The sequence below is a fragment of the Hyla sarda genome, chromosome 2, assembly GCF_029499605.1.
Source record: "Hyla sarda isolate aHylSar1 chromosome 2, aHylSar1.hap1, whole genome shotgun sequence".
Classification (NCBI taxonomy): domain Eukaryota; kingdom Metazoa; phylum Chordata; class Amphibia; order Anura; family Hylidae; genus Hyla; species Hyla sarda.
Genome location: NC_079190.1, coordinates 301449437 through 301458924, shown reverse-complemented (window position 1 = coordinate 301458924; position 9488 = coordinate 301449437). Strand labels below are relative to the sequence as shown.

Sequence of the window (9488 nt, the reverse complement as noted above, 5' to 3'; positions counted from 1 at the left end):
GTATGTGTGTGTGTGTTTGTGTGTGTATATGTGTTTGTGTATGTACATGTGTGTATGTGTGTGTGTTTTAGGGCTGCAAGATATGTGTAATTGTGTTTATGGAGGTAAATATTGTGATTTCGATATTATAAACAAATGGTGAAGTTCCCCCTATTTAATGTCCAATCCCCCTATTTTATATAGCCATCTCCCCCCAATTTCATGTTCACTGACTAAACATAAAATGGAGGGAATTGGATATGAAATGGGGAGAAATTTGTTTAACTCCTTGGGGACGGAGCCCATTATACCACTGTCATTTTAACCATTAATAACTCTGGGATGCTTTTACTTTTCATTCTGATTCCAAGATTGTTTTTTTCGTGACATATTCTACTTTATGTTATTGGTAAATTTTTGTCGATACTTGCATCATTTCTTGGTGAAAAATGCCAAAATTTGATGAAAAAATAGAAAATTTTGCATTTTTCTAACTTTGAAGCTCTCTGCTTATAAGGAAAATGGATATTCCAAATAAATGATATATTGATTCACATATACAATATGTCTACTTTATGTTTACATCATAAAGGTGACATGTTTTTTTCTTTTGGAAGACATCAGAGGGCTTAAAAGTTCAGAAGCAATTTTCCAATTTTTCACAAAATTTCCAAAATCTGAATTTTTCAGGGACCAGTTCAGTTTTGAAGTGGATTTGAAGGGCCTTCATATTAGAAATACCCCATAAATGACCCCATTATAAAAACTGCACCCCTCAAAGTATTCAAAATGACATTCAAAAAGTTTTTTAACCCTTTAGGTGTTTCACAGGAATAGCAGCAATGTGAAGGAAAAAATTCAAAATCTTCATTTTTTACACTCGCATGTTCTTGTAGACCCAGTTTTTGAAACTTTACAAGGGTTAATAGGAGAAAAAGCCCCCCAAAATGTGTAACCCAATTTCTCTAGAGTAAGGAAATACCTCATATGTGTATGTCAAGTGTTCGGCGGGCGCAGTAGAGGGCTCAGAAGGGAAGGAGCGACAACGGGATTTTGGAGAGTGAATTTTGCTGATATGTTTTTGGGGGGCATGTCACATTTAGGAAGCCCCTATAGTGCCAGAACAGCAAAAAAAAAAAAATGCCATGGCATACTATTTTAGTAACTACACTCCTCAAGGCACTTAACAAGGGGTCCGGTGAGCCTTAACACCCCACAGGTGTTTGACGACTTTTCGTTAAATTCGGATGTGTAAATGAAAAGAAAAATGTTTCACTAAAGTGCAGTTTTTTTTTCCAAAATTTACCATTTCTACAAAGGGTAATGGGAGAAATATCCCCCCAAAATTTGTAACACAATTTCTCCCGTGTACGGAGATACCCCATGTGTGGCCCTAAACTGTTGCCTTGAAATACGACAGGGCTCTGAAGTGAGAGAGCGCCATGTGCATTTGAGGCCTAAATTAGGAATTTGCAATAGGGATGGACCCGGTTACAAGGATGGCGCTTGTCTCCACCAAAACCCTACAGCAGTGTTTCCCAAACAGGGTGCCTCCAGCTGTTGCAAGCCTCCCAGCCTGCCAGGACAGTCTAGGGCTGTCCGGCAACACTGTGAGTTGTGGTTTTGCAACAGCTGGAGGCGGCGTTTAGGAAACACTGCCGTATGAGACATTTTTAATTTTTATTGGGGGGGGAGGGCGACGTGTAAGGGGGTATATGTGTAGTGTTTTACTTTTTATTATTTGTTAGTGTAGTGTAGTGTTTTTAGGGTACATTCACACAGGCAGGGGTTCACAGTAAGTTTCCTTGAAGGAAATCCTCAGTAAACCCGCCCATGTGAATGTACCCTGTACATTCACATGGGTGGGAGGGGGCGCCCCAAGGGGGGAGCCCCAAACCTTCAGCTGTGGCAAAATGACAACTCCCAGAATGCACTGACAGACTGTACATGCTGGGAGTTGTAGTTTTACAACAGCTGTAGGCACACTGGTGGGGACCACTGAGTCAGAAAACAGACTCTAGCTCAGTGATTTCAACCCATGTGCCTCCAGCTGTTGCAAGACTACAACTCCCGGCATGTACGGTCTGTCAGATCACTCTGGGAGTTGTAGTTTTGCAACAGCTGGAGGCACACGGGTTGGAATCACTGAGTTAGGAAACAGACTCTAGCTCAGTGTTTCCCAACCAGTGTGCCTACAGCTGTTACAAAACTACAATTCCCAGCACGGCCAGACAGTCAGGGATGCTGGGCGTGTAGTTCTGCAATATCTGGCCCTTCAGATGTTGCAGAACTACAACTCCCAGCATGCCTGGACAGTCTGGGCATGCTAGGAGTTGTAGTTATGCAACAACTGGGGAAGAACAGTGGCCTCCAAACTTTAGCCCTCCAGATGTTGCAAAACTACAACTCCAAGGATGCCTAGACTGTCCAGGCATGCTGGGAGCAGTGGCGTTGCTAGGGCTGGTGTCACACAGTGCGGTAGAAAATGGTGTCACCCCAACGCCATCCCCCTGAAGCGATGGTTTTTTTAAGCCATATAACAAGAAATATGTTGAAAGAAATCAAAGTTAAATCTTTTAAAAAAATAATGTTTATTTTAAATTCAATCTTTACTAAATAAATAAATAAAACATTTTTGCAACACAAAATTTAACAGGAGGAAAAAAATATAAAATTAAATAACACAAAATTTAACAGGAACAAATAATAAATAAATAACACCAAATTAAAAAAGAACAAATACAAGTGGACTTAAATCAGAATTTAGCTTTTCTGGCTTTCAAAGCCGCAAAACTGTTAATAACTTCATCAAAATCAATGGTTTGCACTAATTCGCTTTCAACTGACAACAGTGCAAGATCAGAAAGCCTAGACTGTCCCATTGTAGATCTTAGGTCATTTTTGATAAGTTTAAGCTTTGAAAAGCTCCTCTCGCACGAAGCCACAGATACACAGATTGTGAGAAATAATTTCAGACAAAGTGAGAGGTGTGGGAGAGATTCAATAAAATCCCATTCCGCTATAAAGGTCAAAACTTGTAAAGCTGTCCAATCTGTGACTTCTTCTAGGTCCAACTTTGCTGCTGTAAGGTGTCTTCTCAACCTTGGTATCTCCAGTACCAGCTCACTCTCTGATACCTCATCATAGAAATTGGTCAGTTTTGGAATAGACACCTTTAATTCTTTTTCAGTAGCAGATATGAGACTCTTTGCTTGAACAGCCTCAAACATGCCTGCTACTTCCATGATGGCCCTTAATCTGGTCTGGAGTTCCGAATGAAAGCGGTCAATGCACTCAAGCATCGCCCTCTTATTTTCTTCTTGGAGACTTATGCTTCCAGAATCTCTTGCCAGTTCCCCTGCCATCCTCTTCTTGAACCTGACTCTTCTCTCTACTGCAATTCCATGTTCATCAGCTTTTAAAAGTGCCTGCTGAATTGCATTTTCGACTAGGTGACTGCGCTCTTCACACAGAAAAAGTCTTAGTGTCTCAAGCTTTGTCACCACTTTATCGAGACTTAAGCCCTTAGTCTGCAAGTACTGCTGTGCATCATCAACCTCCCTCAGTACATCAGACCAGAAGTGCAGGTAGCAAAGAAAAGTAAAGTCACAGACCGCAGGTAGAAGACCTTGTGCTGCTCCTCGTGTCCAGATTTTCACACGGTTCACAAAGAGCTTCAAGTACCAATACAAACATGTCAAATTTTTCTTTTACTGGCTTAACTGCAGCATGATGAGCACTCCAGCGTGTTGTGGACAGTCTTTTTACTGACACTCCAGTATGCTCAATTAACATATCCCATCGATGGGTGGAAGCAGCAAAAAAAGTAAACATTGTCTGCAGAGTTCCAAAAAAGGTCACGCAAGATGCATTTTCAGCAAAAGAGTGCTGACCACACAAATTAAGGGAATGGTCCACACATCCATTAAAAATAGCCTTCCTGTTATTTTCCTTCCGAATATATTGTACACCTCCATGGATTCCAACCATAGTAGCAGCATTATCAGAACCCTGAGAGCGGCACATCATTATGTCTAGGCCATCACTTTCAAGTTTTTTAAGAATGTCCGAACTGAGGTCAGCAGCTTTTTTCCCTTTTAAAGGGAAAAATCCTAAAAATACGTCTTTCACCTCAACTTTCCTGTTGGTCATGTGTACATATCTGATCACTTCAGACATCTGATCAGTATGTGAAACATCAGGTGTGCTGTCAAACATGATTCCAAAGTACAATGCAGACTTTATGTCCGTTACAATCTTCTCCTTCAAATGATTTGCCAGGACACTTATAAACTCATTCTGAGTTTGTGGCGAAAGATAGGAGACAGACACATTAAGGTGACAGGTGTGCTGCTTTAACCTAATTAGGTGTTCTTTCAGTACTGGATCATACTTGGAAAGCATCTCAACCATCTCAAGAAAGTTCCCTTTATTCAATGAAGACTCATCTTCCTTGTGGCCACGAAATGCCAGATTCTGCTTGGCAAGAAACAATGTTATGTCAAGCAATCTGTGCAAAATGTCCCTCCACTTTTTCTTATCGGTCTCCATCATAGAAATAGTTTGGGCATCAATGGTTTCTTGCAGCCGCAGTCCTGCTGCCAAATTTTTCCACTTTTCTAGGCAGTGTAAGTGCTCTTCGGATGTCTCATGATGATATACTTTTGGGCTCAGTTTCCACCACTTCTGAAACCCAGTGACAAATTTAGATGTTGTATCTGTAGTACAGATTGCAAAGAGTCGGCAGCAAAAGCAGTATAAATTCTACTGACAGGTGAGTAAACCATCCATGTCCTCGGAATTTTCTCTCCGTTTGGCATGACCTTATAAAACCATCCTTTTGAGAGTTGATGTACTTCTCCCTTTGCAGCAGCTTTTGCATCAAGCCTTTTCGTGACACTAAAAGGACCATCTTTGTTCTGAAAAGGAGCACTTCCTCTTTTCACAATTTCTACCCAAAAATTATCTGCAACCGGTATCTACCAGAAGGACACATCAGATAAAATTTGCAGATCTTTCTCCTTTACTGCACTCATCTCTTTCATAGTATAAGGACTATGGCTTGAGTCACTTTCAGCACTCTCTTCTGCTTCAGATTCTGTCATTTCCATTCCTTGCTGTTCTGCTTGAAGTTCTTCTATTTCCCCTCCTTGCTCTTCTTCAGATTCTGCCATTTCCACTTCTTGCTCCTCTGGCGAAAGCTTTTGCAAAAAAGCATCAGAAGACTCAGCTTGATCAATTGGCGTGGTGTCTTTTGATGAACCCTGGCCATCATCTGGTCTTTTGACATATTTGAGCATGGATCCAGCAAGAGTTTTGATTGATTCAATTTTTGCCTCCTTTGCTTTCTTTTGCTGGTATCCACTTGGCCTCTTTGACTTATGCACTCCATGTGGCATGGTGGAATATTCCTTTCAGACTTTGCTTTATGAAACTCAATCGGGAAAAAAAGAGGACACAATGAAAACATATAATTTGTTTCTTGCGCTTATCACATGTTGCTAATTGTATGGATAGACTGGTTTTCCCAGTGTGTAATTTCTCATTGTTACGCCTAGCGCTCCGGGTCCCCGCTCCTCCCCGGAGCGCTCACGGCGTCTTTCTCCCTGCAGCTCCCCGGTCAGTCCCGCTGACCGGGAGCGCTGCTCTGTCATGGCCGTTGGGGATGCGATTCGCACAGCGGGACGCGCCCGCTCGCTAATCGCATCCCAGGTCACTTACCCGTTCCCGTCCCCTGCTGTCATGTGCTGGCGCGCGCGGCTCCGCTCTCTAGGGCGCGCGCGCGCCAGCTCCCTGAGACTTAAAGGGCCAGTGCACCAATGATTGGTGCCTGGCCCAATTAGCTTAATTGGCTCCCACCTGGTCCCTGACTATATCTAACCTCCTCCCTTGCACTTCCTTGCCGGATCTTGTTGCCCTTGTGCCTAGTGAAAGCGTTTTGTGTGTTTAAACCCTGTGTACCAGAACTTCTGCCATCTCCCCTGACTACGAACCTTGCCGCCTGCCCCCGACCTTCTGCTACGTCCGACTTTGCTTCTGCCTACTCCCTTGTACCTCGCCTATCTTCAGCAGCCAGAGAGGTGAGCCGTTGCTAGTGGATACGACCTGGTCACTACCGCCGCAGCAAGACCATCCCGCTTTGCGGCGGGCTCTGGTGAAAACCAGTAGTGTCTTAGAACCGGTCCACTAGCACGGTCCTCGCTATCCCTCTCTGGCACAGAGGATCCACCTCCTGCCAGCCGGCATCGTGACAGTAGATCCGGCCATGGATCCCGCTGAAGTTCCTCTGCCAGTTGTCGCTGACCTCCCTACGCTGGTCGCCCAGCAAGCTCGTCAGATCGCCCAGCAGTCGCAACAGATAGCGCAACAAGATCACCAGCTGTCGTACTTGACCACCATGACACAGCAACTCCAGTCACAACTACAGCAAGTACAGTCGCAGCTACAGCAGCAACAACCATCTCCTCCGCCAGCTCCAGCACCCCTTCCGCGGCGAGTGGCCGCTCCTAGCCTCCGCCTGTCCTTGCCGGACAAATTTAATGGGGACTCTAAGTTTTGCCGTGGCTTTCTTTCGCAATGTTCCTTGCACTTAGAGATGATGTCGGATCAGTTTCCTACTGAAAGGTCTAAGGTGGCTTTCGTAGTCAGCCTTCTGTCTGGAAAAGCCCTGTCATGGGCCACACCGCTCTGGGACCGCGATGACCCCGTCACTGCCTCTGTACACTCCTTCTTCTCGGAAATTCGAAGTGTCTTTGAGGAACCTGCCCGAGCCTCTTCTGCTGAGACTGCCCTGCTGAACCTGGTCCAGGGTAATTCCTCCGTTGGCGAGTACGCCATACAATTCCGTACTCTTGCTTCTGAACTATCCTGGAATAATGAGGCTCTCTGCGCGACCTTTAAAAAAGGCCTATCCAGCAACATTAAAGATGTTCTGGCCGCACGAGAGACTCCTGCTAACCTGCATGAACTCATTCATCTAGCCACTCGCATTGACATGCGTTTTTCTGAGAGGCATCAAGAGCTCCGCCAGGAAAAAGACTTAGATCTCTGGACACCTCTCCCACAGTCTCCACTGCAATCTGCGCCTAGGCCTCCCGCCGAGGAGGCCATGCAAGTGGATCGGTCTCGCCTGACCCTGGAAGAGAGGAATCGCCGTAAGGAAGAGAATCTTTGTCTGTACTGTGCCAGTACTGAACATTTTTTGGTGGATTGCCCAATCCGTCCTCCACGTCTGGGAAACGCACGCTCGCACTCAGCTCTCGTGGGTGTGGCGTCTCTTGATGCCAAGTCGGCTTCTCCACGTCTCACGGTACCTGTTCGGATTTCCACTTCAGCCAGCTCTCCCCTCTCAGCCGTGGCCTGCCTGGACTCTGGAGCTTCTGGGAATTTTATTCGGGAGTCCTTTGTGAATAAATTCCGTATTCCGGTGACCCGTCTTGTCAAGCCACTCCACATTTCCGCGGTCAACGGAGCCAGGTTGGATTGCACCGTGCGTTACCGCACGGAGCCCCTCCTAATGTGCATCGGACCTCATCACGAGGAGATTATATTTTTTGTCCTTCCTAATTGCTCTTCTGAAGTTCTCCTTGGACTACCCTGGCTTCAACTCCATTCCCCAACCCTGGATTGGTCCACTGGGGAGATCAAGAGTTGGGGTCCCTCTTGTTCCAAGGACTGCCTTCAACCGGTTCCCAGTACTCCCTGCCGTGACCCTGTGGTTCCTCCTGTATCCGGTCCCCCTAAGGTCATTAAGGACTCTGCCTGCCACAGGAAATGCCCCTCCCCCCCTCCCAGTTCCATCAGGCAAGCTTCTGTGTCCCCTCATGGCCCTCGTCCTGGTGTCACACTGCCCCGTGCCAGGTCTCGCCCTCTGCCCTCTCTCCCCATTCCTACTCCTGCGGTTCTGCCTGCCGTTGAGGAATCCCTCCATCCTTTCCCGGTGTCCTCATCCCAGGGGAGGCAGTTACCCGATAAAGAGAAGGGGAGACCTAAGGGGGGGGGGTACTGTTACGCCTAGCGCTCCGGGTCCCCGCTCCTCCCCGGAGCGCTCACGGCGTCTTTCTCCCTGCAGCTCCCCGGTCAGTCCCGCTGACCGGGAGCGCTGCTCTGTCATGGCCGTTGGGGATGCGATTCGCACAGCGGGACGCGCCCGCTCGCGAATCGCATCCCAGGTCACTTACCCGTTCCCGTCCCCTGCTGTCATGTGCTGGCGCGCGCGGCTCCGCTCTCTAGGGCGCGCGCGCGCCAGCTCCCTGAGACTTAAAGGGCCAGTGCACCAATGATTGGTGCCTGGCCCAATTAGCTTAATTGGCTCCCACCTGGTCCCTGACTATATCTAACCTCCTCCCTTGCACTTCCTTGCCGGATCTTGTTGCCCTTGTGCCTAGTGAAAGCGTTTTGTGTGTTTAAACCCTGTGTACCAGAACTTCTGCCATCTCCCCTGACTACGAACCTTGCCGCCTGCCCCCGACCTTCTGCTACGTCCGACTTTGCTTCTGCCTACTCCCTTGTACCTCGCCTATCTTCAGCAGCCAGAGAGGTGAGCCGTTGCTAGTGGATACGACCTGGTCACTACCGCCGCAGCAAGACCATCCCGCTTTGCGGCGGGCTCTGGTGAAAACCAGTAGTGTCTTAGAACCGGTCCACTAGCACGGTCCTCGCTATCCCTCTCTGGCACAGAGGATCCACCTCCTGCCAGCCGGCATCGTGACACTCATTAGTTGGATGCCTCTGTATTATATGGCAAACAGGCCATAAAAATACATATGTCCCATGGTTTAAGCTTTTATGTAAACCACCCACTTTATGGCATCACCATGCAACGTTTGTTGTGGTAAAACTGGAAAGGTCATTGTATACTTTTTTTTTGATTGGGTGACTAAAATAATAGATGGCCGAGGTGCAGTAGACATCGCATATCTAGATTTTAGTAAGGCTTTTGACACTGTCCCATATAGAAGACTTATCAATAAACTGCAGTCATTGAGCTTGGACTCCCATATTGTTGAATGGATTAGATAGTGGTTGAGGGACAGACAACAGAGGGTTGTAGTCAATGGAGAATATTCAGAACAAGGTCTTGTTATCAGTGGGGTACATCAGGGATCAGTACTGGGACCCATTTTGTTTAATATCTTCATAAGTGATATTGTAAAAGGTCTTGATGCTTTTGGTCTTTTTGCTGGTGACACAAAGATATGTAACAGGGTTGATGTTCCTTGAGGGATCTGCCAAATGGAAAAGGATTTAGGAAAACTAGAAGAATGGTTCGAACTCTGCCAACTTAAATTTAATGTGGATAAGTTTCCAAATAATGCAACTTACGCGTAAAAACCCTCAAGCAGAATATAGAATATTTGAAAGAGTCCTGACCTCAGTATCTGAGGAAAGGGATTTATTTCAGAAGACTTAAAAGGTAGGAAGACAATGTAATAGAGCAGCAGGAAATGCTAGCAGAATGCTTGGATGTTTAGGGAGAGGTATAAGCAGTAGAAAGAAGAAATTGCTCA

At 46.3% G+C, this 9488-nt stretch overlaps 1 pseudogene; it reads right to left on the bottom strand.

The window, feature by feature from the left end:
* Positions 1-2735: 2735 nt before the first annotated feature.
* Positions 2736-5378, bottom strand: LOC130357451 (zinc finger MYM-type protein 1-like; annotated as a pseudogene).
* Between the last annotated feature and the right edge of the window lie 4110 nt (positions 5379-9488).